The 25,250-nt window shown below is 37.7% G+C and overlaps 1 long non-coding RNA gene across 4 annotated transcripts in view; it reads left to right on the plus strand.

Annotated features, from left to right (window-relative positions):
* Positions 1-2,172: 2,172 nt before the first annotated feature.
* The window catches only part of LOC105475609 (uncharacterized), a 765,655-nt gene continuing 742,577 nt past the window's right edge, over positions 2,173-25,250 (plus strand). For all 4 annotated transcript variants that reach the window (XR_011622191.1, XR_011622190.1, XR_011622192.1 and 1 more), the window contains exon 1: positions 2,173-2,370. This is a non-coding gene — a long non-coding RNA (uncharacterized lncRNA). The remainder of the gene's footprint in view (positions 2,371-25,250) is intronic.

The raw sequence follows: 25,250 nt of genomic DNA on the forward strand, positions 1-25,250 counted from the left end.
GTCAATTCAACGGAAGTCTTTGGGACCTGTTGTTTGCTTCACTCTGTAGATCCAGTGTTCTCACCCCATGATCTATGAATATGTTTCAGCAAGTCAGTAAACACTGTAAAAGAGTGTGCAATATTTGGTGTGTATGTGCTGGTGCTGGGGTGACAGCACAGGTTTCACGAGCAACTTAGAATGATTCATGACTAAAACAAGTAGATGTACAACAGCATGGTTTCTTAATCTTAGCTCTGTTGACATTTAGTGTCAGGCAATTTTTGTGGTGGGAGTTGCCTCGTGTGTTGTAAGATGGTAGGATGTTTACTAGTATCCCAGACCCTTAACAATTAGGTGTCAGCAGCCACTCTTCCCCATACTCACCAGTTTGGGCCAAAAACAGGCTCCACATGTGGCCAAACCTTTCCCAAGAGAAATCATCCCAGGTTGAGACCCACTACACTACAGTATGGATATTATAATACACAGAGGTATATATTTTTTACTGGCATATAACATTTTATTTTATTCTTACCGCATCTTGTGACACATATAATTCCAGCAGGCAGCTTTATTTATCTCTAAATAAGCATAGTAAAAATGCAACCATTTATTGTTGTTTGCCTTAGAGTAGAAGAGAAGGTAGACACAATCATATGGCTTACCACTAAACCTTGGATTATAAAGTAGTCAATTTTGAAGCAAAAGAGATTTCAGTCTTAGTTTCCCCATTTTTACACAAATGCCTGGAATGGGTCTTAGTATCTTCATCTATAAAAGGTTATTCATATTCATTAAGTCTATGCCATAGGATGTTTGAGCATCAAATAAGATCCTGGATACAAAAATGTTCTGTAAACTGTAAAGTGCTTTTGAAATATAAGGTGGCATAATTAAAAGACTGTGGGGAGTGGCAGGAAAAGCAAACTCTCTCAATATGTTCCCTCTCAATAAATATATGTGGAGGGAACCCCAAAGTGGAAGGTACCCACTTTTCAATGTGGTCAAAATGACCCATACACTGTTGAGTTAATTCATTTTATCTCCTAAATTTCCCCTTCCATTATGGTTTTATTTTTTATTTTATTTTTATTTTTTTGATGGAGTCTCACTCTGTGGCCCGGCTGGAGTGCAGTGGTGTGATCTATGCTCATTGCAACCTATGCCTCCTGGATCCAAGTGATTCTCCTGCCTCAGCCTCCTGAGTAGGTGGGACTACAGGTGCACATCACCACACCGAGTTAATTTTTGTATTTTTAGTAGAAACAGAATTTCCCCATATTGGCTAGGCTGGTCTCGAACTCCTGACCTCAAGTGCTCCACCCACCTCGGTTTCCCAAATTTCTGGGGTTGCAGGTGTGGATCACCGCGCCCGGCCCCTTCCTGTATGTTCTATAATACTAAATTGTGTGTATAAAGTATTACAACTATGTTATTTATGAATAAGCCAAATCACATTTTGTTTTCAGTTTATATTCAAAGGTGCTTTAACAATAGAATCATGAAGAAAAATTTTAGAGACCTCAATCCTAGAAAACAGTGTTCTGGAGAACAGCGTGAGTCTTGTGGCTTGAGGGAGTACTTTTTTATTTACATGACTTCAAATTATTGCATTAGCTGCTAAAAAAGTAAACTGGGGCTTCTCAAGTTGGATGAGCATCAAGATCACCTGCAGAAGTCTTTTAAAATTTGACAGTCTATGCGCAGCCCTAGATCTGCTAAATGAATTCCAGGATCTCCATGAAACCCAGCATCCATGCAAACATGATGAGAACTGACTTAAACCCTTAGCAGCTAATAAGCTAGCTACTAATTATTGTCTTTACAAATTTAACAAATACAGGCAGGAGTATTTAGGAAGATTTCCAGAACAGAGGAAAGAGATACAGATAGAAATGTAGAAAGAAAAGGTTATATTTCTGGTAGCATTTTTTAAGAACAATCTCTGACCTTTGTACTTACCTTTGTATATAACTTTAGACTCTGTACTGTAAAAAATTAGCACCTTATGTCTTTTTTGCCCCTATGCTATGGATTTTCAAATATGGGAGAATTAGAAAATGCTATGAATTATCATTTCTATTATTCCTTGTAGTCTTTTATCTTTGGTGAGAACAATTCTCTAGATACTGCAGAGATTTTATAGCTTGTCACGGTTTCTACTATATTAAGAATCAAGTCTAACAAAATCAGAATAGATGCTAAGCCTGGAAACCCACAGGAAACATGTTATTCTTCAGTGTTTGCAAAGCACTGATCAAAAACGTCTCTTCTCTCAATCTCGCTTTCTTCTTTTCATTTACTAACTAGGCTTTTGAGCCTCACAAGACTTTGAGATTTTATGGATATGAAACCTGCTATCGTTTAGCTTCCTGCCTCTGGGAATAGGTGAGTAGTGTTACCTTTGATAGAAGAGCTAGGTCATTCTGTAATGATGAATAAAGACTTTCTGGGTAATTGGAATTCAAGGACAGGATTTTCATATTTGTGGCTGTATGTCACAGCCGGAAAAGCTGTATGTCATTGGGTTCTTATATATTTGTGTTATTTTATAGATGAAAACATTTGGCCCAATGGTGTTCATTTGCTACATTATTTAAGAATATTCTATTTTATCTATTGAAAATAAGAGAAATTAATAAGGTAGATGAAATGGATTATAGAAGTAAGTAGCGTGTGAGATATATTGACAGAAAGAAAGTAACACATATAAATAAGAAGGAATGGAAGATATTATGGGTTGAATTGTGTCCCCCAAATTCATATATTGGGGTCCTAACCCCCAGTATCACAGAATGTGACCTTGTTTAGAATTAGTGGTGTTGCAGATGTAAATGGTTAAGATGACATCATACTGGAGTAGGGTGAGCCCCTAATCCAATATGACTTGGTGTACTTATAAAAAAAGAAATTTGGACACAGACATGCACACAGGGATAATGGCATGTGAAGATGAAGACAGAGATTGGGGTGATGTAGCAGAAGCCAAGGAATGCAAAAGATTGCAAGCAGACCACCAGGTGCTAGGAGATAGACGTGGGATAGATTCTCCTTGAGAGCTCTGAGCAGAAATCAATGCTGTGGACATATTGATTTCAGACTTCTAGTCTCCAAAACGTTGAAACAGTAAACTTCTGTTGTTGAAGCGACATAGTTCGTGGTACCCAGTTATGGCAGCTCTAGCAAACTAATCCAGAAGGACTTAGGCAAAAATACTCATGAGGAATTCAGGACAAATGCACATGGCTTAAGTAGGATTCAGTAAGTACTTACACCCCATGCCACGTGTATTAATTTACCCATCTCTTTCCTGTTGATTTTTGTTGTGTATTTAAGGTTGACTTAATAAGCTGTGTGATGTAAGCATTTCAATTTGGTTTGTGAAACTTCCTGTTTCATGACATATGGATTAGCTTGCAAGATCATATACTTAGAAGCTTTCTGTCACATTAATGCCACATCCCAAGTTGACAAGACCTTTAGAACCTCAAATCTAGTTGTTTTTGCACTCCTCAAAGTACTGTGTGGATCTTTATGAAAACTGTAACATTTCCTTTTATTTAAGTTTTGTTATAATAGAAAACAGGTTTAAGGCTGAGTGCAATGGCTCATACCTGTAATCCTAGCACTTTGAGAGGCCACGGTGGGAGGATTGCTTGAGGCCACGTGTTTGATACCAGCCTGGGTAACATAACAGCGAGACCATGTCTCTACAAACAAAATTAAAAAAATAAATTAGCTGGGTGTGGTGGCATATGCCTCTAGTCCCAGCTACTCTGGAGGCCAAGGTGGGAGGATTGTTTGAGACCAGGAGTTCTGTCAAGGTTGCAGTGAGCCATAATCATGACACTGCATCCTTTAAAAAAAAAAAAAAAAAAAAAGTAAGAAAGATAAAGATGGAAGGAAGGAAGAAAGGAAGGGAGGAGGGAGGGAGGAAGGAAGGAAGGAAGGAAGGAAGGAAGGAAGGAAGGAAGGAAGGAAGGAAAACAAGTTTAAGACCTTCTCATGACACTGCATCCTTTCTCAAAAATAAAAAAAAGAAAGATGAAAGAAGAAATGAAGGAGGGAAGGAAGGAAGGAAGGATGGAAGGAAGGAAAAGATGGAAAAGGAGGTAAAGAAAACAGGTTTAAGACTTTCTGGAGAATGGAGAAATCTAGAGAAATTTTATTTGGAAATATGAGCATCATCTACTTTAGGAAAATTCCGACTTTACTGATGATATAATTAATATTTCCCCTAGTCACAATTATGTTTCTTGTTTTTATTTCTGGGTTGGGATTTTATTTAAGAAATATTAAAGATGTTTCTGAAAACATTGACTTATGACAATGAAGTCTGCTTTTTTCCCCAAATTTATCTTATGTGATGATATAAATCTGTTCAAAATGTTCTTCATTTCATTTTTAATCTTACTGAAATATTTCTAAAATCTTAAAATAAAGTCACAAAGAAGCCCCAAAGCCCTTAGAAATAAATTTTGTAAAGAATGTTCTATATTTGCTTATAGTAAGTAACCTCCTGATTGCATTGATTTTCAAGGCTTGCTTGACATTGCTCAACTTCTGCTTTTGTAGATTAGTTGTTTGTCATATGTGCAAATTCCCTTTAGAGATTTTTAGGTTTATATTTATTTCTGCTTTTTTATATGTAACTTCTCATAGAAACCAGGAGGGGTATCATTTGATGGTGTGCTTACTGTTTTATAATTGAGATTCTCTTGAGGCAGGGGTCAAATTAACTCATGAGTTGTTATCCTAGAATTTACTTTTCCTCTACCTGTTTCTTCCTATAAGCAGGGATTTGCCATTCAAACAACCTATTTCAGTAAGGGATACTGAAAGTGAACAGCCTGATTGCTAATAAAACTGAGTAAAATTAAATAGTGCAGGGCTAAGTCTATCCTTCTCTAGTGGTGAAAAGACCTTTCATTATAAAAATAAAGCAGTGATGAATTCATCCACTTAACCAAAACAGATTTTGCTTTGGCTACTAGATATCTAGACTCATAGATTTTAGTCTAGTTATTTCCAAAAAGTAATTTTGTCAGTCAGCTAGTAGCATATTGCTTGGATGCTTAAGCCCAAGAGTCAGCCTCTGTGTGAAATTCTGGCTTTGCCATAGTGCCCGTGTGACCTTCGGCCAGTTACTTAATCCCATAGGCCTCATGCTTTCCAACTGTGAAATGGGGGTCATAAGAGCAACCACTTTCCAGAGATATTATAAAAATTCAGCAAGATAATACTATAGAAAATTCTCAGCATAATATCTGGCATGTTGGAAGGGCTTTATACCTGCTACCTGTTACTAATTTTTACTTTCTAATTTTCAGTTTGGTTTAGCATTATATTTATTTTTCTTTCTGAGTGAGGCATTTGGATTAGAAAGCTGTCAGATATTGGCCCTTCCATGGAGGCTCTCAACTCTCTAATTGGGGAGAAAATACACATGAAATTATTTCAGTGTATTAGGGTAAATACATGCAGTGGATACACTGTCAGTACAGAAGAGGGTACTCACCCCAGTTGGAAAGTCAGCAAAGGTTTTCCACCCACTCATGAAAGCTAAGTGAAATGTAGTCAGGGGGTTAGAAGGAGAAAGCTTGAGCAATAGCTAAGAGTTATGTAACACCCTGCTATATGCAGGTAATCAAAACTTGCTGAATTCTAAACAGTAATACGAAGTGGGGAAAGTGGAAATACAAAGTGGGGAAAGTGGAAAGTAAATTGAGATAAATACTCTCCTAGTAATACCATACTAAGGAGCTTGGCCTTTGTTCTTTGAGTGATAGAAACCAAGTAAAGTACAGTCATGCACTGCGTAACAACGTTGTGGTCAATGATAGACTGCATACATGGTGGTGGTCCCATGAGATTATCATGGAGCTGAAAAATGTGTAACCTAGTGGGCATAACATCATAGCACGATGCATTACTAATGTGTTTGTGGTGATGCTGGTGTAAACAAACTTACTGCACTGCCAATCATATAAAAGCATATCACATATAATTATGTTCTTTACATAATACTTGATAATGGTAATATACAACTATATAACTAGTTTATTTTTTGCAACACTATACTTTTTAATTATGATTTCAGAGTGTACTCCTTTTACTTATAAAAAAGAAATTAACTGTAAAGCAGCCTCAGACAGGTCCTTCAGGAAATATTCCAGAAGAAGGCATTATCATAGGAGATGACAGCTCCATGTGTGTTATTGCCCATGAAGACCTTCCAGTGGGACAAGGTGTGGAGGTGAAAGACAATCATATTGATCATACTGACCCTGTGAAAGCCTAGACTAACATGTTTGTTTGTGTCTTAGATTTGAACACAATTTTAAAAAGTAAAAAATAAAAATAAAAATTTAGAATAAAATAAGGATATATATTTTTGTACATCAATACAATATGTTTGTAATTTAAGCTAAATGTTATTACAAAAGAGTCAAAAAGTTAAAACAAAATTTAAAATTTTCTAAAATGTTAACATTTATAGGATTATAAAAATGTTACAGTAAGCTAAGTTTAATTTATTTTTGAGGAAAAAAATTTTAAATAAAGATAGTGTAGCCTAAGTGTACAGTGTTTATAAAGTCTACAGTTGTGCGTAGTAATGTCCTAGGCCTTCATAGTCACTCACCACTCACTCACTTACTCACCCAGAGCAATTTCCAGTTTTGCAAGTTTCATTTATTTTAAGTTCCCTGGGTAGGATGAGCATTTTTTATCTTTTATGTCATATTTTTACTGCATATTTTCTATGTTTAGATACACAAATATCATTATGTTACAACTGCCTACAGTGTTCAGTACAGTAACATGCTGTACGGATTTGTAGCCTATGAGCAATAGGCTATCTTATACAGCGGAGATGTGTAGTAGGCCATACCATCTAGATTTGTGTAAGTGCCCTCTGCGATGTCTGCAAAACAACGATATTGTCTAACAATGCATTTCTCATAACATATCCCTGTTGTTAAGTAACTCATGACCATATTTAAGCAGAGCTGTGCGATGGAGCTCTCTGGCTGATGTGTGGAAGATACATTTAGAGAAACCAAGGCAGAGAGAGAGAGAGAGAGAGAGAGAGAGAGGTAATAGAAGTGATCATGACCACTCATATTGAGGAAGCAACAGCAGAGGTAGAGAAGACAAGGTGGGGATGAAAAATATGTAGATGGTAAAGCAGGCAGGACTTGATGATTGGCTGAAATGTAGGCATCAGAACCAGAAAAAGTGGGATGAATCCAGGTTCCTGGATTGTGTAACAGTGTGGATGGGTCTGCTACTGAAACAGAGAAGACAGGAGTAGGATGAAGAGTAGGGGAGGGACAGAGGGAGAGGAGAGACCATAACGATGTGTTGACTTTGACACCTTTTTTTATGAGACATCCAGGAGAAAACAAGGATGCGAGGATGAGGGTAGTACTGAAGCCAATGAAGGAATAGTTTGTTATACCGTATGTCACTTACTAGGTGCCAAGAAGAAATCACACTTGAATCCACATAAGTATTTAAAACTTTAAAGCAGGGAAAAGTGTTGAGCTTTATAGTGAAAAGAAATATCATTTATGGATAATTACGTTTGTACTAAACCTCTCTGCTAATCCTGTTAATTTTATATATCTACTTCTTTTTGAAACAGAGTGTCACTTTGTCACCCAGGCTGGATTGCAGTTGCATTATCTCAGCTCACTGCAACCTCCGCCTCCCGGTTTCAAGGGATTCTCATGCCTCAGCCTCCCAGGTAGCTGGGATTACAGGCACATGGCACCACATCCAGCTAATTTTTTTTTTGAATTTTTAGTACAGACCGGGTTCCACCATGTTGGACGGGCTGGTCTTGAACTCCTGACCTCAGGTGATCCACCCGCCTTGACCTCCCAAAGTGCTGGGATTATAGGCGTGAGCCACCATGCCAAGCCTATCTACTATTTTATCTATAAGATTTATCTACTGTATCTACTTGTTTTGTTTCAAGAATCTGTTTATTATTCTTAGGTTTGTTTACAAATTTCTGATTTTTATTTTGTTAGGTTGAGAACTCATAATTTCATCTAAATTGTCTTTTAAAAAAAATTACACATTCAGTTAAACCCAACATAATGTTTATGAGGTACTTACTGTCTACTAGATGCTGAAAGAAATGCTATAAACAATGTAAACTATTCCTTTAAAAGAAACTCATATGTTTTTAGTTATTACCTTCAGTTAATTTAAATCTAATTTTTTCAACTTTCTGGCTACCTTTATGAAAAGTTCGATCCAGTCAATCTCAGAAATTTTAATAGCTTTGAGAGATGATGTCAGATCACACAAGAAAGAAGTGAACTAAGCTCTGGTTGAAGAGTGACTTACGTTGAAAACTTTATCATTGCTACAGGATCCTTGGAGTGTTGCTTTGCCAGCTGGAAACCTTTGTGGCTGATGGCAGGAGGATGGTGTGTCAGAGCACCCTAAGTGCGTGCACACCTGGTTCAGTCATGACAATACCTGGGCCTGGCCTCAACTTGTAATTAAAAAGTTAAGAGAAATTTATTAATATTATCCCAACATTGTGTTAAAAAGAACCTGAAACTAGAAAATTATTATATCTTTTTTAAAAATGAAAGAACATAGGTGAAAATGTGACAGTCATTATCTATCAGTGGTAAGATTTGGGTTTTTTTTGTGTGATTTATTTATTTTTCCTAAGATTTCTATAATAAAATATATAACATTTTTAAACAAGCACAAAATATTTGTATTACCACGTTATATTTTTATGACTGTTAAGTTTTTAGGAAATCAACTCAAAACAAGTAGTCTTTCCTACTCAAGCAAGAAAAAGACTGGAGAAAACTTTATTCTTTTACAGACACACTGTATATCTTAATACTGAAATTTACAATGAAAATGTTATTACCTCATATCATAATGACACCTCGTATTTGTATAGTGATTAAGAGTTTAAAAAAAAAAACTCTCATAGCCATTATTTTATTTATTCTTTACATTATGTACTCTAGGGAAAGTTAATAATCCTTGGTTTGTAAATCACCACAGAAAGCCTGAGTGATTAAATAACATGCTTAGAGTTATAAAACCAGGTGTCAGAGGTGAGTCTTAAACATCCTCTTTTTTTTTTTTTTTTTTTTTTTTGTGGGAGACTAGAGTTTTATTATTACTCAAATCAGTCTCCTCAAGCATTCCAGGATCAGAATGTTTTTTGTTTGTTTGTTTGTTTGTTTGTTTGTTTTTGACGGAGTCTCACTCTGTCGCCCAGGCTGGAGTGCAGTGGCGCGATCTCGGCTCACTGCTGCAAGCTCTGCCTCCTGGGTTCATGCCATTCTCCTGCCTCAGCCTCCCGAGTAGCTGGGACTACAGGCATCCACCACCACACCCAGCTAATTTTTTGTATTTTTAGTAGAGATGGGGTTTCACCATGTTAGCCAGGATGGTCTCGATCTCCTGACCTCATGATCTGCCTGCCTAGGCCTCCCAAAGTGCTGGCATTACAGGTGTGAGCCACAGTGCCTGGCCCCAGGATCAGAGTTTTTAAGGACAAGTTGGTGGGTGTTGGGAAGCCAGTGAGCCAGGAGTGCTGATTAGTCAGGTCAGAGATGAAATCATAGGGAGTCAAAGCTGTCTTCTTGCGTTGAGTCAGTTCCTGGATTGGGGCCACAAGATCACATGAGTCAGTTTATCGATCTGGGTGGTGCCAGCTAGATTCATTATTTATGCTAAGAAACATCTGTGTTTTTCTCCCTTTGCCTTTTTATTGTAACATTTTTCTACAACCTCATATCTTCCAAAAATAAACATAATCTAAAACATCTTTTTTAACAGTATGAAGTTTTTGTCATTAAATTCACTCATTCATTCAGTGAGACCAATATTCATTGAGCAATATTAGGTACAAGGCATTGTTCTCCCCACTGGGTATTGATCTGTGAAAAAGAGTAGCCATGTTTCGTGGTTCATGCCTGTAATCCCAGCGACTGAGGAGGCGAAGTGGGAAGATTGCTTGAGGTCAGGAGTTTGAGACCAGGCTGGGCAATATAGCAAGACTCCATCCCTTAAAAAAAAAAAAAAACAATTAGCTAGATGTTTGGCATATACCCAGCTATTTAGGAGGCTGAGGTAGGAGGATCCTTGAGCCCAGGAGTTTCAGGTTGGCTACAGGAGCTATGGTTGTGCCACTAAACTTCAGCCTGAGTGACAGAGCAAGACTCCAAATCTTAAAAAAAAAAAAAAAGAAAGAAAGAAAGAAAAGAGACTCAATTGTCTACCATATGGAACATCTTTCTAATGGGGAAGATATATAATAAAAGAGAAAATTCAGTAATAGAAAAGATATTTAAAAAAACTAGATAAGTACTAAGTAGAAAAATCAAGGGAGAGAGAGCTAAATAGTGCGAGTTTGCATTTTATATAGAATAGCTTGAGAAAGTCTCACTAAAAATGTGAAATTTAAATCAAAGCCAGGTGTGCTGGGACAGGCTTGTAATCCCAGCCAAGGCGGGAGGATTGGTTGAACCTAAGAGTTCAAGCTTAGCATAGGCAACATAGTGAGAACCTGTCTTTAAACAAAACTGGGCAACATAGCCAGACTTGGTCTCTAAATAAATGAACACCCACGAAAAAGTTGATATTCAAAGGGGGTGTGGTGTGAGTCATGGTATAAAATTGTATAACTGGAGGGAAATATTTAAAAACTTTATGCCACAGATCTTTATTGAATGTTTACTGCATTTTTCTCTCATGAGAAAACCCTGATAAACTACTAAGGCTAGATCGTGTTTTCCTTGAGTTTGAAATTTAGATTTCAATAATTTAGAAATAAATCTTATCTCTCAGATTGCATAGTTGATCTAGGCAACTTACAATTAATAGTCCTGTTTAGCTTTAGAACTCCCCAAGAAGTGTATTTAAGAGGAAAACTAAAATTAGAATTAAATGAATAAAGATGTAACTGTTTTAACTAAAAATTATACTCCAAAACCAAGCCATTTTTGTGGGAAGGGTGGGGAGGAACAACAACAAACACTGAATGTGGAGTCAGGGACCCTGGTTACTCATACCAGCTCTACTTCCAACCAGGTGTGCTGTCAAAATGTGGACAGATCACTTTTGGAGTCTGGTTAGTTGACTCTTGTGATCAATTTCATAAACCTCGGGATCTATTATAATAAAGTGAATGATATAGAACAAGCTTGCCCGACCCATTGCCCACAGGCCACATGCGACCCAGGATGCCTTTTAATGTGGGCCAAGACACATTTGTAAACTTTCTTAAAACATTATGAGGTTTTGTTGCAGTTTTTTTAAAAGCTCATCAGCTAGCATTAGTGTTACTGTATTTTATATATCGCCCAAGACAATTCTTCTTCCAGTGTGGCCCAGGGAAGCCAAATGATTGGACACTCCTGATATAGAATAAAAAATGTTTTACTTTTTGCATTTAAAAATTCTTTAATCCTGTATCATTATTAGGAAAACTTACTCTTATTGGTACTATGCTACAAGTTCAATCAGTACCAGTCACAATATACATATCAATACTATAGCACCATCACCATACTTTCCCTTTGTTAATTTTTTTTTTTCTGCCTTAAAATGTTGTGGGTTCTTAACAACTGAATTTAAAAACAAACCAACAAGATTTTGGGGAAATACTTAACTTTTCCCCATTAACTGTAGTGTATTTGCTCCCTACGACTAAGGAAGAGATTGGCTGGCAGTTATTGGAGACTGGCTGGGAAGCATCTGGCTCTTGTGTATGTCAGTGAAAGTAGAAAACCAGGCTGCCCAATGTTAGCCCTCTTTAACTCTTTGCAGCTTTGTAAGAAGGCTTTAAAAATCTTTCATTTGCTCTTGATTTTACCAAATGCAATTTTATCTTTTGTAAGACCAATTTTTGTGTACTTAGTGGATAGTAAATAAAATGTAAGACCATATTTCCATTTATCAGGAGAAAAATAATTATCATGGATTCTAAATCACTCTCCCTAAGGTTACACAATCAAAGGCAGAGGCTTGTATTTTTATATTTATTTAGGGGAAACTTTATTCAAAGCAGGGGATAGACGAGTCAACAGAACAGACACCTTGTTCCATTGGTCAGTGACAGTTCATGCAGTGGTTGCTCCTTCTGATTTGAAACTCATTCTTTCATTGTTTGGTCTCCCAGACCACAATTTGCCTAGTTGTCTTCCTAGTTGTCCTCTCCTTCCATATTGCCTTCACTGGTTCCTTATTTCCTGCCACCTTAAACATTAGATTATCTTCAATGGTCAGACTTTTTTTTTCTCCTGTCACTAATTCCCTCAGTCATCACCCTTTTCCAATGTCTGTATTTATTTATTTATTTTTTATTTTTTTTTAGATAGAGTCTCACTTCATGGCCAGGCTGGAGTGCTGTGGTGCGATCTCAGCTCACTGCAACCTCTGCCTCCTGGGTTCAAACAATTCTCCTGCCTCAGCCTGCCGAGAAATTGGGATTACAGGCACCCACCACCACACCCAGCTAATTTTTTGTATTTTTAGTAGAGATGGGGTTTCACCATGTTGGCCAGGCTGGTCTTGAACTCTTGACCTTAGGTGATCCACCTGTCTCAGCCTCCCAAAGTGCTGAGATTACAGGCGTGATCCAGCACACCCAGCCTCCAATGTCTTTAAATATTTTCAATGCACTGATAACACTGAGTCCTGATCTCTCTCCTGAACTCCAGACTTACATATCCAGCTCAGCATTTCCATGTCTAATTGGCAATTTAATCTTAACAGGTTCCAAATTCTTTGTTTTACCCCCAAGTCTTGCTCCTGCCACAGCCCTTCTATCCCCATTTTAGCAAATGAAAACTCTATTCTTCGAGCCGCTCAGACCAAAAAAAGGAATCATCCTTGGCTTCACTCTTTACCTCATAACCCCACTTTCAGTCAGTCAGCAATTCCTATCAGCTCTAATGTCAGATATCATCTGGATTCTGATGACTTTTCTTGACTTTTATCTGATCAGCAGCCATCAGTATCTCTCCTAGGGGACCACTCAATAAAGCAGGGCTTATATTTTAATTCAGATGTCCTGACTTCCAATCCAGGGCTCATTCCAAGCAATGGGACCAAGTGAAACCTAGCTTACCTAACAAGGCTGCCCTGCACTGGACTCTTCTAGAAAAGCCAGGGATACAGCGAGGGTTTTAAAACATTCGCCACATACCCATGTTTATGTCTTTAAGCAAAGGCTTCTTAGAGATTCAAAAGGAGTTGCAACATAACAAGATAAGACACGCAAACTGCCTTCTTTTTTTCTCCCACAGAGATAAAATCAGTATCTGTAATCCACCAATGCTGTACATAAGTAGTGTCAGAAATGAGTGCACAGACTGCATTGCTTGGAACTTTGTGTTCCCAAGAATTCATTTGAAGTACCCTCTGCTGGGGAGCCAGACTTAGGAAAACAAAGACTAAAGTAGGAATGGAGGAAAGGCTTAGCTCTGCTACATACCCATGAGTAAGAAAAGAATCCAGGCAGCTGAAGCATTTGGGGAATTCAACTGCCTGGGATTATAGGCATTAAAACCCCCTACCCTCAGTCACTTCCATCCACACCCAAGCACAGAAAATTTTACCCGATGATGTTTGTAGCAGCTGTGAAACTGTCCAACTATTGGAAGAAAGAATGGAGAAATGAGAGTCTCTGCATATTTTACGTCCTAGTTAACAATAATTTACTTCTTTTATGGAAATTTAAAATAATATCTTCTCAATATTCAAATTGCATAAACCCTGGAGATGTAAGACACTTTTGGATTAAAGGTTTTTATGTAGCAGTGATTCTATTCCAGTGATAAATATTTCCTCATATGGAATTTAAAATTCTTTAGCTACTCCATCATTACCTTTCTCCCAGTTATTGCTAAGTCATCAGTATGCTGGAGTGGAGGGGTGTCTGAGAGCTTCCATATGTCACATGGAATACAGAAATGGTAGGATGGTAAGACATAGGCCACAAGTAGATTACAGGGCAGTGGAAAAGGCTGGAGGAAAGAAGTACTATGTAGATCAAATGTAATTCATTTTGATACTTGCAATACTACACATCCATTAGCATACTTTTTAGTTTTTTTTTTTTCTTGTTAACAAGTTACATAACTGTAGCCATTATGTAAAAGTGGCAACAGACAGAAAAACCTATCTTCTACCTCTAAGTCTCTTGGTTTTGTAATTCTAATCTGAAATTGTGACCCATCAAAGGAGATGATGGAAAGAAATGGCATTTGTGGAATTTCTACTATGTGTCATTCTCTGTGTCTTATTATTTCTATAATCATAACCTAACATAATCCTAATAGAACTGTGTGAGGTAAATCTTATAACCCTCTTTTCTTAGCTGAGGAAATTCAGGCTCTGAGAATCCAAAATATTATAGCTAGTGAGTGACAGCAAATACCATGCTGTTCTTCTGACACAGTATCACTCAGGTAAGGAAGATGAGGTTTCCAGGGAAGCAGGGAAATCACAAGCCTCCATTTTCTATCTCTTTCTTCAGGGGAGATCTCAAAGAATTTTTCTTTTGATAGTTTTCATAGGCAAGTTTACAAGTAAGAGAAATCTAAGTTTAGTGAGGATGAAAGTTTATCCACATACTGCTTTTTCTTATGTCTGTATGTAAATACAACACTTGCAAAATTATATAATATTTTTCTTTGTATATATTGTTTGTCATCTTCTATTTTTGAATTTGAATTTGGAAAAAAATATGTATATGTGTTTCCCACAAAACACATAATTTACTGGGTCAAGATTGTGGCAGAATGATGAATCATTGGATTTAGGTTCATCAAACTTATAAGATGCTAAATTATTTTGTACTTTCCCTCTCTCTCTCTTTTTCTAGGCTCTTCCATTGCATAAGTGATAGAATGGTGTAGAGTTTCTCTCCTGTACTGCAGTTTTTGATTTATCATTTCTTTTATCCATTCGAGATAAGCTGCCAATTCATTTGAGTTATTTTGAACACAGACATAAAGTGCTGTCTTCAGCGCTCAGTTGTATGCAATCAACTGTGTTTGTTAGAGTGTTCATTTACTTAAAGTACCTAGGAAGTATGATTATAGGTGATGGGGGTGTGGTATCCTCTGGGCACATCAATCATTTTGGTTACGGCTTTATATAGTGCTACCCTCTAATGGCACACCGAAGTATGCCCCAGGGTATGTGAGAAGATTTTCTCTGCAATCTTTTGGAAGAAATGTCTGAAAACAAAATTAGAAAGATTATTCCTCTGAAGTCTGACAGGTTGTTCCATAAGAAAAACATGCATCTGACTAATTCTCCAAAATTAAGATAATATTATATGAATTTATCCTTAGTCTGCTGTGTATTTTTCCAACAGTCACTTGGAACTTTTTTGGCCAATGTAGAGAAAAATTATTATCAAAAACAAAACAAAATAAAGAAAACTTGGCTTATTAGAATTTCAATTTCCTAATTCTTAGCTAGATGTTTTCTGATTTTAAGAATTTATTCTTTGCAGTGCATTTATATTGAAGTGAATATGGAGATTTGAAAAATATGAACTTGAAACTGTTTTAAGTAACAACCCATATTTGAAACATTTCCCAATGTGAGTGACAAGCAATTAAATCTACTTTGCATTAACTTGAACTTGATGTGGAAACCAGCGGATTCTTTGAAGTCCTAGAAGAAAGAAAAATGAGCTATTTAATCCTTTGCTGCATGCTGTGGTTTTCTGGAGCAGCAAAGACAATTGATGGGAAATGGGGAGAACATAAATGTTTATTTTTGCAACAATTTTAATATTATCTAAATGCTAATTCTTAAGGAAGAATATCAGAAAAAAGAAATGATATGACTAATGATGTGGCTAACATATGTCATTATGGATCTGCAAATATGTATTCAGAGAGGATTCAAACAAAACACTGTGAATATTCGAATGAGTTTTTCTGGTGTGGTGTGCTGTCTACAGGCATACTTTGTTTTGTCGTGCTTCACAGCTACTGTATTTTTTACAAATTGAAGATTTGTGGCAACCTTTTCTGGAGCAAGTGTACTGGGGCTATTTTGCCAACAGCATATGCTCACTTCATGTCTCTGTGAGCTTGATAATTCTTATAATATTTCAAACTTTGTCATTATTATATCAGTCATTATTACATATTTTTAATGTTACTATTGTAATTGTTTTGGGGTGCCATGAACCATGGCCATGTTAGACAGCAAACTTAATAATATCATTTGTGTTCTGACTGCCCCACTGACCTGTTGTTCTGTCATCCCTCTCCCTCTCTTTGGGCCTCCCTATTTCCTGAGACACAACAATATTAAAAGTAGGCCAATTAATTGCCCTACAGTTGCCTCTTAAGTGTTCAAGTGAAAGGAAGAATTGCATGTCTCTCACTTGAAATCAAAAGCTAGAAATGATTAAGCTTATCAAGGAAGGTAATTCAAAAGCTGAGATAGGCTGAAAGCTCAGTTCCTTGAGCCAAACAGTTAGCCAAGCTGTGAAAGCAAAGAAAAAGTTCTCAAAAGAACGTAAAAGTTCTACTCCAGTAAACACACAAATGATAAGAAAGTAAAATAGCCTTATTGCTGATATGAGGAAAGTTTTAGTGCTCTAAGGCTAAGAGAGGCAAGGAAACTGCAGAAGAAAAGTTTGAAGCTAGCAGAGGTTGGTTTATGAAATTTAAGGAAAGAAGCCATCTCCATAACATAAGAGTGCAAGATGAAGAAGCAAATGCTCTTTGAGAAGCTGCAGAAAGTTATTTAGAATATTTAAGATAATTGATGATGGTGGCTACATTTAACAACAGATTTTAGATGTAGACCAAACAGTCTTCTACTGAAAGAAGATGCCATCTAGGACTTCCACAGCTAGAGAGAGGTCAATGCGTGGCTTCAAAGCTTTACAGGACAGGCTGACTCTGTTGTTAATGGCTAATGTAGATTGAGACTTTAAGTTGCAGCCGATACTCATTTACCATGCTGAAAATCCTAGGACAGCTACTCTGCCTGTGTTCCAGAAATTAAACAAAGATTGAATGACAGCACCTCTGTTTACAGCATGGTTTGTTGAATATTTTAAGTCCACTGCTGAGACCTACTACCCAGACAAATATATTTCTTCCAAAAGGTTACTGCTCACTGACAATGTACTTCATTACCCAAGAGCTTTGATGGAGATATACGTGGGGATTAAGGTTGTTTTCATGCCTGCTAACACAACATTCATTCTACAACCCATGGACCAAGGAATAATTTGGACTTTCAAGTGTTATTATTTAATAAATGCATTTTATAAGGCTATGTCTGCCATGTGTAGTGATTCCTCTGATGGATCTGGGCAAAGTGCATTGAGAAACTTCTGGAAAAGATTCGCCATTCTAGATGCCATTAAGAACATTAGTGATTTGTGAAGGGAGGTCAAAATATCAATATTAACAAGGGCTTGGAAAAAGTTAATTCCAACCCTCTTGGATATCTTTGAGGGATTTAAGACTTCAGTAGAAGAAGTACCTGAGATGTGGAAGAAACAGCAAGGGAACTAGAATTAGAACTGGAGCCTGAAGATGTGACTAAGTTGCTACAATGTTATGATAAAACTTGAATGGATGAGGACTTGCTTTTGATGGATGAGCAAAGAGTACGTTTCTTACAATAGAAACCACTCCTGGTGAAGATGCTGTGAACATGATGAAATGAAAACAAAGGATTTAGTGTTACATAAACTTAGTTGATAATGCAGCAGCAGGATTTGAGAGGATTGACTCTAATTTTGAGAGTCTACTGTGGGTAAAATGCTATCAGACAACATCAGACACCACAGTAAAATCTTCTGTGAAAGGAAGAGTCCATTGATGCAGCAAATTTTATTGGTGTTCTATTTTATGAAATTGTCATGGCCATGCCAACCTTCAGCAACCACTACCCTCATCTTTCAGCTCCCATCAACATCGATGCAGGACCCTCCAGCAGCAGAAAAGATTATAACTCGTTAAGGGCTCGGATGATTATTAGCATTTTTAGTGATAAAGTATTTTTAATTGAGGTATGTGCTTTTTGTATTTTTAATTAAAGTATGTACATTTTTTAGACAAAATGTTATTGCACACTTAATAGTCTACAATACAGTGTAAATATACTTTTCTATGCAAAAACCAAAAAAAACTTTGTGTGATTCACTTTGTTGTGATATTCACTTTATGGCAGTGGTCCAGAACTGAACTCACAATATCTCCAAGATATGCCTGTATTTATGTAAATACTTGTATAAATTCTACAAAATATAATATGATAGGGCCTTGTACTTTATGTCTATTACAGTCTGACACAGAAAATCACAAATTGAAGCAACTTTTCCTTTCTATAGATACTAGAATGAAGTCTAAGAGGATCTATTTTATTGGCACCAGACATCTAAATCCCTTCCTTAGTAATGATGTCAGGATTCACCAAGAGTTCCTTCCAACTATTTGGATTTTGGAATCTAATATTCCACTGTCAAGCTTTCACCTTTACATACGTTACTCTTCTGAAGACATTTTATGCCAAACACATTACTTTTATAAGGGAAGAAAAGGAGCGCCCAGGGCTGAAAAAGCTAATGTGATATACTAAGTTTTTTTAAAAAATATTTTAACTACCAAGATCTTCTCAGTTTTATTTTTGTATTTTTGATTATACCTTAAGTTCTAGGGCACATGTGCACAACATGCAGGTTTGTTCCATAGGCGTACATGTGCCATGGTGGTTTGCTGCACCCATCAACTCTTCATTTACATTAGGTTTTTCTCCTAATGCTATCCCTTTCCCAGACCCCCCACTCCCCAATAGGCCCTGGTGTGTGATGTTTCTCTCCCTGTGTCCATGTGTTCTCATTGTTCATCTCCCACCTATGAGTGAGAACGTGCAGTGTTTGGTTTTCTGTCCCTGTGATAGTTTGCTTAGAATGGTGGCTTCCAGCTTCATTCACGTCCCTGCAAAGGACATGAACTCATCCTTTTTATGGCTGCATAGTATTCCAGAGTGTATATGTGCCACATTTTTTTAATCCAGTCTATCACTGATGGACTTTTGGGTTCAGTCCAAGTCTTGCTATTGTGAATAATGCCACAATAAACATACGTGTGCATGTGCCCTTATAGTAGCATGATTTATAATCCTTTGGGTATATACCCAGTAATGGGATGGCTGGGTCAAATGGTATTTCTAGTTCTAGATCCTTGAGGAATTGCTACACTGTCTTCCACAATGGTTGAACTAATTTACACTCCCACCAACAGTGTAAAACATTTCCTATTTCTCCACATCCTCTCCAGCATGTGTTGTTTCCTGAACTTTTTAATGATCACCGTTCTAACTGGCATGAGATGGTATCTCATTGTAGTTTTGATTTGCATTTCTCTGATGACCAGTGATGATAAGCATTGTTTCATGTGTCTGTTGGCTGCATAAATGTCTTCTTTTGAGAAGTGTCTGTTCATATCCTTCACTCACTTTTTGATGGGGTTGTTTGTTTTTTTCCTGTAAATTTGTTTAAGTTTTTTGTAGATCTTGGGTATTATCTGTTTGTCAGATGGGTAGACTGCAAAAATTTTCTCCCATTCTGTAGGGAAATGATAGTTTCACTCTGATGATAGTTTCCTTTTGCTGTGCAGAAGCTCTTTAGTTTAATTAGATCCCATTTGTCTACTTTGGCTTTTGTTGCCATTGCTTTTGGCATTTTAGTCATGAAGTCTTTGCCCATGCCTGTGTCCTGAATGGTATTGCCTAAGTTTTCTTCTAGGGTTTTTATAGTTTTAGATTGTACATTTAAGTCTTTAATCCATCTTCAGTTAATTTTTATAAACGGTGTAAGGAAGGGATCCAGTTTCAGTTTTCTACATATGGCTAGTCAATTTTCCCAGCACCATTTATTAATAATTTATTAAATAGGGAATCCTTTCCCCATTGCTTGTTTTTCTCAGGTTTGTCAAAGATCAGATGGTTGTAGATGTGTGGTGTTATTTCTGAGGGCTCCATTCTGTTCCATTGGTCTATATCTCTGTTTTGGTACCAGTACCATGCTGTTTTGGTTACTGTAGCCTTGTAGTATAGTTTGAAGTCAGGTAGCGTGATGCCTACAGCTTTGTTCTTTTTGCTTAGGATTGTCTTGGCTCTGCGGGCCCTTTTTGGTTCCATATGAACTTTAAAGTAGTTTTTTCTGGTTCTGTGAAGAAAGTCAATGGTAGCTGGATAGGGATTGCATTGAATCTATAAATTACCTTGGGCAGTATGATCATTTTCATGATATTGATTCTTCCTATCCATGAGCATGGAATATTCTTCCATTTGTTTATGTCCTCTTTTATTTCATTGAGTAGTGATTTGTGGTTCTCCTTGAAGAGATCCTTCACATCCCTTGTAAGCTGGATTCCTAGGAATTTTATTCTCTTTGCAGCAATTGTGAATGGGAGTTCACTCATGATTTGACTCTCTGTTTGTCTGTTATTGATGTATACGAATGCTTGTGATTTTTGCACACTGATTTTGTTTCCTGAGACTTTGCTGAAGTTGCTTATCAGCTTAAGGAGATTTTGGGCTGAGATGATGGGGTTTTCTAAATATGCAATCATGTCATCTGCAAACAGGGACAATTTGGCTTCCTCTTTTCTTAATTGAATACCTTTATTTTTTTTCTCTTGCCTGATTGCTCTGGCCAGCACTTCTAACACTGTGTTGAATAGGAGTGGTGAGAGAGGGCATCCTTGTCTTGTGCCAGTTTTCAAAGGGAATGCTTCCAGTTTTTGCCCATTCAGTATGATATTGGCTGTGTGTTTGTCATAAGTAGGTCTTATTTTGAGATATATTCCATCAATACTTAGTTTATTGAGAGTTTTTAGCATGAAGAGCTGTTGAATTTTGTTGAAGGCCTTTTCTGCATCTATTGAGATAATCATGTGGTTTTTTGTCATTGGTTCTATTTATGCGATGGATTACGTTTATTGATTTGCATATGTTGAACCAGCCTTGCATCTCAGAGATGAAGCTGACTTGATCGTGGTGGATAAGTTTTTTGATGTGCTGCTGGATTCGGTTTGCCAGCATTTTATTGAGGATTTTCGCATCGATGTTCATCAGGGATATTCATCTAAAGTTCTTTTTTTGTTGTTGTTGTGTCTCTGCCAGGCTTTGATATCAGGATGATGTTGGCCTCATAAAATGAGTTAGGGTGGATTCCCTATTTTTCTATGATTGGAATAGTGTCAGAAGGAATAGTGCCAGGTCCTTTTTGTACCTCCGGTAGAATTTGGTTGTAAATCTGTCTGGTCCTAGACTTTTTTTGGTTCATAGGCTATTAATTATTGCCTCAATTTCAGAAGCTGTTATTGTCTATTCAGACATTCAACTTCTTCCTGGTTTAGTCTTGGGAGGGTGTATGTGTCCAGGAATTTATCCATTTCTTCTAGATTTTCTAGTTTATTTGTGTAGAGGTGTTTATAGTATTCTCTAATAGTAGTTCGTATTTCTGTGGGATCGGTGGTGATATCCCCTTTATCATTTTTTATTGTATCTGTTTGATTCTTCTCTCTTTTATTTCTTTATTAGTCTTGCTAGTGGTCTGTTTTGTTGATCTTTTCATAAAACCAGCTCCTGGATTCATTGATTTTTTGAAGGGATTTTTTGTCTCTATCTCCTTGAGTTCTGCTCTGATCTTAGTGATTTCTTGCCTTCTGCTAGCTTTTGAATTTGTTTACTCTTGCTTGTGCTATATATTTCCATCTACACACTGCTTTAAATATGTCCCAGAGATTCTGGTACATTATGTCTTTGTTCTCATTGGTTTTAAAGAATGTCTTTATTTCTGTCTTCATTTCATTATTTACCTAGTAGTCATTCAGGAGCAGGTTGTTCAGTTTTTTGTAGTTGTATGGCTTTGAGTGAGTTTATTAATCCCAAGTTCTAATTTCATTACACTGTGGTCTGAGAGACATTTTGTTCTGATTTCTGTTTTTTTTACATTTGCTGAGGAGTGTTTTCCTTCCAATTATGTGGTCAATTTTAGAATAAGTGGGATGTGGCGCTGAGAATAATATATATTCTGTTGATTTGGGTTGGAGAGTTCTGTAGATGTCTATTAGGTCCACAGTCCAGAGCTGAGTTCAAGTCCTGGATATCCTTGTTAACCTTATGTCTCATTGATCTGTCTAATATTGACAGTGGGGTGTTAAAGTCTCCCATTATTATTATGTAGGAGTCTAATTCTCTTTTTAGTCTCTAAGGACTTGCTTTATGAACCTGGGTGCTCCTTTATTGGGTGCATATGTATTTAGGTTAGTTAGCACTTCTTGTTGAATTGATCTCTTTATCATTATCCAGTGGCCTTCTTTGTCTCTTTTGATCTTTGTTGGTCTGTTTAAAGTCCGTTTTATTAGAGACTAGGATTGCGACCCCTGATGCTTTTTTTGCTTTCCATTTACTTGGTAAATCTTCCATTCCTTTATTTTGAGCCTATGTGTGTCTTTGCACATGAGATGGGTCCCCTGAATACAGCACACTGATGGGTCTTGACTCTTTATCCAATTTGCTAGTTTGTGTCTTTTAATTGGGGAATTTACCACATTTACATTTAAGGTTAATACTGTTATGTTTGAATTTGATCCTGTCATTATGATCTTAGCTGGTTATTTTGCCACTTATCTGATGCAGTTTCTTCATAACATCAATGGTTTTTATAATTTGGCATGTTTTTGCAGTGGCTGGTACCAGTCACTTTCCATGTTTAGTACTTCCTTCAGGAAGGAAGGAAGGCCTGGTGGTGACAAGATCTCTCAGCATTTGCTTGTCTGTAAAGGATTTTATGTCTCCTTCATGTGTTAAGCGTAGTTTGGCCAGATATGAGATCCTGGGTTGAAAATTCTTTTCTTTAAGAAGGTTGAATATTGGCCTCCACTCTCTTCTGGCTTATGGGGTTTCTGCAGAGAGATCCACTGTTAGTCTGATGGGCTTCCCTTTGGGAGTATCCCGACCTTTCTCTCTGGCTGCTCTTAACATTTTTTCCTTCATTTCAACCTTGGTGAATCTGACAATTATGTGTCTTGAGTTGCTCTTCTCGAGGAGTATCTTTGTGGTGTTCTCTGTATTTCCTGAATTTGAATGTTAGCCTGCCTCGCTAGGTTGGGGAAGTTCTGGATAATATCCTGAAGAGTGTTTTCCAACTTGTTTCCATTCTCCCTGTCACTTTCCAATAAACCAATCAAACATGTATTTGTTCTTTTCACATAGTCCCATATTTCTTGGAGGCTTTGTTCATTTCTTTTCACTCTTTTTTTTCTAACCTTTCCTTCTTGTTTTATTTCATTAATTTGATATTCAGTCACTGATATCCTTTCTTTCACTTGATTGAATCGGCTATTGGAGCTTGTGCATGCGTCTCAAGTTTCTCGTGCTGTGGTTTTCAGCTCTATCAGGTCATTTAAGGTCTTCTCTACACTGTTTATTCTAGTTAACCATTTGTCTAACCTTTTTTCAAAGGTTTTAGTTTCCTTCCAATGGGTTAGAACATGCTCCTTTAGCTTGGAGAGGTTTGTTACTACCGACCTTCTGAAGCCTACTTCTGTCAACTCGTCAAACTCATTATCTGTCCAGTTTTGTTCCCTTGCTGGCAAGGAGCTGTGATCCTTTAGAGGAGACAATCACTCTGGTTTTTGGAATTTTCAGCTTTTCTGCTCTGGTTTCTCCCCATCTTTGTGGTTTTATCTACCTTTGGTCTTTGATTTTGATGACCTACAGATGGGGTTTTGGTGTGGATGTCCTTTTTGTTGATGTTGATGCTATTCCTTTCTGTTTGTTAGTTTTCCTTCTAACAGTCAGCTCCCTCAGCTGCAGGTCTGTTGGAGTTTGCTGGAGGTCCACTCCAGACCCTGTTTGCCTTGGTATCACCAGCAGAGGCTTCAGAACAGCAAATATTGCTGCCTGATCCTTTCTCTGGAAACTTCGTCCCAGAGGAGCACCCTCCTGTTTGAGGTGTTTGTCCGCCCCTGCAGGGAGGTGTCTCCCAGTCAGGCTACATGGGGGTTCAGGGACCCACTTGTGGAGGCAGTCTGTCTGTTCTTGGAGCTTGAACGCCATGCTGAGAGAACCACTGTTCTCTTCAGAACTGTTAGACAGGGACGTTTAAGTCCACAGAAGCTGTCTGCTCCCTTTTGTTCAGACTGACCCCAGAGGTGGAGGCTAGAGAGGCAGGAGTTCCTTGCTGAGCTGTGGTGGGCTCCGCCCAGTTTGAGCTTCCAGGCTACTTTGTTTACACTGTGTGCGACTGAAGCCTCAGCAATGGCGGACGCCCCTCCCCCTGTCAAGTTGCAGTGTTGCATGTTGATCTCAGACTGCTGCACCAGCAGTGAGCAAGACTCTGTGGGTGTGGGACCCACCAAGCCAGACACAGGAGGGTATCTCCTGGTCTGCAAGTTGCTAAGACTGTGGGAAAAGCATAGTATTTGGTCAGAAGTGTGCCATTTCTCCAGGTACAATCTGTCGTGGCTTTCCTTGGCTAGGAGAGGGAAATTCCCAAGCCTTTGCACTTCCCAGGTGAGGCGACACCCTGCCCTGCTTCAGCTCGCCCTCCGTGGGCTGCACCCACTGTCCAACCAGTCCCAATGAGATGAACCAGGTACCTCAGCTGGAAATGCAGAAATCACCCATCTGTGTTGATTTTTCTGGGAGCTGCAGACTGGAGCTGTTCCTATTCAGCCATCTTGGAAGCGACCTTTTTTCAGTTTTAAAATCTTTGTAATTCTTTGACTACAGGCAACTTATAACATAAAATCAACTTATACACCTTTTTTGGCAAAATGTCTTTTATTTATTTACTTATTTGGCTTACAAAAACAAACATTTATTTTCCTCATTCACAGTCTGTGGGTTGGGGAGAGGGACTGTGATTCAGGTTGGGGGTTGGGTACCAATCAGTTCCATAGGTGTCTCCTGGAACCAGCACCTACCTGAGATGTGCCCTTCTCATTATAGATGGAAGCAGCACAAAAAAAGGGCTAGTGGAAGCTTTTCATTACTCTTTTTTTCTCATAGGTTTTGGGGAACAGGTGGTGTTCAGTTACATGAGTAAGTTCTTTTGTGGTAATTTGTGAGATTTTGGTGCACCCATCACGTGAGCAGTATACACTGCACCCAATTTGTAGTCTTTTATTTCTCACCCCCCTGCAACCATTTTCCCCAAATCCCCAATATCTTTTAAAATGTTAAAATGTATTTATATATTAATA

Source organism: Macaca nemestrina, chromosome 4 (assembly GCF_043159975.1).
Source record: "Macaca nemestrina isolate mMacNem1 chromosome 4, mMacNem.hap1, whole genome shotgun sequence".
In the NCBI taxonomy this organism is placed as follows: Eukaryota; Metazoa; Chordata; class Mammalia; order Primates; family Cercopithecidae; genus Macaca; species Macaca nemestrina.